This window comes from Dipodomys merriami, unplaced genomic scaffold (genome assembly GCF_024711535.1).
Source record: "Dipodomys merriami isolate MVZ:Mamm:240054 unplaced genomic scaffold, mDipMer1.0.p SCAF_565, whole genome shotgun sequence".
NCBI classification, from domain to species: domain Eukaryota; kingdom Metazoa; phylum Chordata; class Mammalia; order Rodentia; family Heteromyidae; genus Dipodomys; species Dipodomys merriami.
Window position 1 is genome coordinate 286,409 of NW_027206141.1, and position 4,548 is coordinate 290,956.

At 42.7% G+C, this 4,548-nt stretch overlaps 1 long non-coding RNA gene across 1 annotated transcript; it reads left to right on the forward strand.

Annotated features, from left to right (window-relative positions):
• Positions 1 to 1,165: 1,165 nt before the first annotated feature.
• On the forward strand, positions 1,166 to 3,875 carry LOC138812347 (uncharacterized). The gene is made up of 3 exons (XR_011367596.1): positions 1,166 to 1,408; positions 1,796 to 1,912; positions 2,588 to 3,875. It is a non-coding gene; the product is annotated as an uncharacterized lncRNA (long non-coding RNA).
• The last annotated feature ends 673 nt before the right edge of the window (positions 3,876 to 4,548 follow it).

Sequence of the window (4,548 nt, forward strand, 5' to 3'; positions counted from 1 at the left end):
CGCATTAACCAAGGAGTCATGAGAAGCCCGGCAAGTAAGTAGAGGCATTGCCATTCTGAAATCATCTGGTATTTGAGTTCCCTGCAGGTTCTGTATTGGGGTTGGCAAGAGGTCTTGGTGGACGTGCTATAAGACAGCCAACGGGGCCGGTGGGAGTTGTCCCTCAGATTTCCTGGGGGGTAAACTATCCACTAGTGCAGAAGCTTGAGTCTGGCACTTTCTGACTGATAGTTTACAGGGTAGGCTATCCACTAGTGTGGACATTTGGGCCCATTTGTAGTCCAGCACTTTCTGACTGACAGTCTACAATGCACATGCTGTGAACATGTCTTGTCTCAGGGTTCAGTGTTTTGTCTGTGTGTCTTTTGGAATTCTTGGAATGTTTCTCCTCCCAGATTCATCCTGATGCAAGGGCTCAGAGGAGACTGGCTAACACCCCCTTAATATCTGTTTCTCTCTAGCTCCTTCTTTTTTTATGAAACTGCCACTGACCACCTGCAAGTGGCACCAGCAAGATCTTAGCCTCGGGCCTTAGCCCAGGGGGTCTGAGTACGGGGGAGAACCTGTCAGTCTGAGGGGACAGCCACTAGGAACTTCTTTCCCTTGCCCCAAGATGACTGGGAATTCTCCTCTGCCTTGGAAGACTCCTGGGTCAATGTTTGCAGGAATCAAAAAGAAAAATCTTCCCGAGGTGAGTAGAGGGGGTCCGAGTCCCCTGGTAAGTGAGTGATGTTGAGATGTTGCCCCATTCACTGAGACCTGATTTCGTCTTTGTGGCCACTTGTCTGTCTTGTTTACTTTGGTGTGTTTTCTGTTCTATGTTTTCTGAGGTAGGGAAGTTCTGGGTGACAGTGGCAGGCTTACTCAGCAAACTCTGGATTCAGCTTGAGAACAGCACAGATTTCTGGGGGCCCATTAGTCCCCAACTCAGCCTTTGGTTGTTGTTTTGTCTAGTTCCGTTTTAGAATTGGTACCAGTTTTAAATGTGAATCCTTGGTTTTTGTGTTTATCAGTGTTTTTGATATTTATTTGAACATCTCTGGGGGAATTAAAGTCTCAGCCTCCGGCTGGGCTTGGTCACAGACCTGCTAAGTCTCCCTCCCCCCTTCTTTTGTTACCAAGCAGCCAAGAGGAGTGGCATGGACAAGCCTCAGGTGCACCTTCTCCTGGTGGAGGCTGCTGGAGAGGTTAGGGTGTAGATAGCAGTGAGCCTGGTCTGGACTTTCAGCTGCTCCAGACAGCTTAACAATTTGTAAAGTGCTTTTGTCAAAATTGGGTAAAAATCAGGCCCGTTCAGTTTCAGGTGACCCCCTCACCCAGCCCTCCTCCAACAGAAGGGATTCAAAAGACTGATTAGTGAAATACCTTGCTAAACAAGCAAGCCCTGGAAAAATGAAGCTCAACAAAGGTACTTCGTTTAAAAGAAATATTGTCTTAAAATTTTTTAAAAAACTTTAGAAAATGTACGTACAACTGATTTTGATTTTTTGTGTGCTTTAAGATCTGTGTGAGTGTTTTGTATGTGTTTATGAACATGTTCAAGATAAGAGTTGTCAGCATGCTGTAACAATGGGTGAGTTTAAGTTTAAAATTCAAAAGGTTATGAGGTTTGGACATTACCAAAAATTTTAAGGAATCTTCACATTGTTTTTAACGGCTTTTTAAGGATTCTTTAACTTAAAAAATAGAAAATCTGGTGTTGAGTTCTAATTTTATTCCCTTGTGGTCAGAGAGAATGCAAGGTTTCTGAATTTGGACAAGTTTGCTTTGTGGCCTAAAATGTGGTCTATTTTAGAAAATGTTCCATGTGCTGTTGAGAAAAACGTGTATTCTTGTGGAGAGCTGCGGGACCCACGACCAAAGACGGCCAGGCAGTAAGGAGTGGCCACAAAAGCAACATTGTAGCTCCTTGGTAAGATGGCGCTGGCTCCCGCCTTCTGTCTTCCCGGTGACAAGTGCTCTCTGTAAAAAAAACTCCTTATATGGCTATGACTTGGTTCCTAGTTTGCTTCCGTGTTTGCAACCCTATCGGTATATGCCACGTGGTGCTTCAGGATTGGCCATCCAGGAGACTTATAACCAGAGCGCGGGGGGGGGGGGGGGGGGGGGGAGGGGGGGGACAGAGAAGCAGGAAGAAGCGGGCAGAAGAAGCAGGAGAGAAGATGTTGTAAAAGGTCCTGAATAAACCGCATTGAGAAGAATCCCGGGTCGCGTCTTCCTTGCTGGTCGAGGTGGTCGCGACATATTCTTATGCTGCTGGGTGAAATTTTCGGCAGATGTCTGTTAAATCTAGTTGATCTTTGCAGTTGTTTAGATCTGCGGTTTCTTTGTTGAGTTTTTGCTGAGTTGATCTATCTAGTTGGGAAAGTGGTGTGTTAAAATCCCCAACAATTAATGTCTTTGGATCTATGTAGGATTTGAAGGAAAGTAGTGTTTCTTGGATAAATTTGGGTGCTCCGTTGTTTGGTGAATAGATATTTAGAATTGTAATATCCTCCTGAAGGAGAGATCCCTCAATTAGTATGTAGTGACATTCTTTGTCTCTTCTCACGAATTTTAATTTGAAGTCTATTTTATCTGATATTAGGATTGCAATTCCTGCCTGTTTGTGGGGGCCATATCACCTTGCACCAGAATCAACTCCAAATGGATAAAAGACCTCGAGTCAAAGCAGACACTCTGAAAACATTACAGGATGGAATAGGAGAAACGCTAGGTCTCCTTGGCACAGGCTGAAAATTTTTTAATAGAGACCCAGAAACACAACAAATCAAAGAAAGGTTGGACAAATGAGATTGCATGAAGTTAGAGAGCTTCTGCATGGCAAAGGACATAGCTAGCAAGATCAATAGAAAGCCTACGGATTGGGAGATCTTCACTAGCCATACAATGGACAAGGGTCTCATATCTAATATATACTTAGAACTCAAAAAATTAAATCCCCCGACAACAAATCCTCAAAGAAACAACTGCCCAATAACTAAGTGGGCTAAAGACTTAAAGAGAAACTTCTCTGAAGAGGAAAGAAGGATGGCCAATCAACACATGAAGAAATGCTCAACCTCTCTAGCCATAAAAGAAATGCAAATCAAAACAACATTGAGATACCACCTCACTCCAGTTAGAATGGCTGAAATCAAGAACTCTAAAAACAACAGATGCTGGAGGGGATGTGGAAAGAAGGGAACCTTACTGCATTGTTGGTGGTCATGTAAAGTTGTTCAACCACTTTGGAAAGTAGTATGGAGGTTCGTCCAAAGACTCCACATAGAGCTCCCATATGACCCAGCAATCACACTTTTGGGCATTTACCCAAAAGTATACAAACAAGACCACCAGCACGACTATGTTTATTGGAGCACTATTTACTATAGCTAAGTTATGGAACCAACCCAGATGCCCCTCAGTAGATGAATGGGTCAAGAAAATGTGGTATATATACACAATGGAATTCTATGACTCCATCAGAAAGAATGACATTGCCCCATTTGTTAGGAAGTTGAAAGACTTGGAAAAAATTATATTAAGTGAAGTAAGCGAAGCCCAAAGAAACATAGGTCCCATGGTTTCCCTTATTTGCAATATCTAGTATATGTCTGAGTCAAGCAGAAAAGGTCAGATCAGGTGATGTTAGGAAAATGAACTCTAAGATATGTATTCAAATGTGTTTTTTTCTTTCATGCATTTGTTTCTAATGCATTTATAAGATTATTTCTTTGTTGCTTTGTATGTCCCTCCCCCACAGTATAACCCCTGCTTTCACTGTATTTGATGTCGGTATAATTTGTGGAGGGGAAGGGGAAAAACAAGTCGTTTAAATAAGGATACAGGTGGACCCGTTGCAACAATGAAAAGTACAAGCTTTCATGTGGAAAACCAACTTTACAACTTTGTTGAGGGGGGGAGGGGCGGGAAGGATTGGGTGGGGGGGTGGGGGGAGGCTGGGAAGGGATGGAAAGGGGAAACAAAGGAGGAGGCTACAATGCTTGATAAGAAATGTACTCATTATCTTGCCCATCTAATTGTAACCCCTCTGTACAGTATTTTCACAATAAAAATAAATAAAAATTAAAAAATTAGAAATCTGGTATTTTAAAATCTAATATTTTAAAATGCATAAGGCTGTTTATACTGTAATCAAGATATCTGGGTTAACACAAATACATTGGCTGTTTGGAATTTAGTTCCTTGGCTAAAATTTGGGGATAAATATTAGAAATTTAAGTGTAAAGGTTAGTTTAACACTGTCAAAGATGTTACCTGTTCTTTCTGTCTAAAACTGTGTATTTCATTCGAGAACCAAGAGATAAGAAAAGGGAAAACTTAGAAACCAACAGAAGACCTGTCTTTAGGGGTGAGGAGTGAACAGGCAGAAGCGCAGTTCAGCTGGTCATGTATGGTGGGACAGGATCTGAGGAAGTCCACAGATAATGGGACAGGCCCTGGGAGGAGTCCATGCATGGTGAAAGGGGGCAAACTGGCACAAAGGCAGTTCACCTAACACTAAAGAGTTGGCTTAGGTACGTGCCCATTCCATAGGAGGGGCCA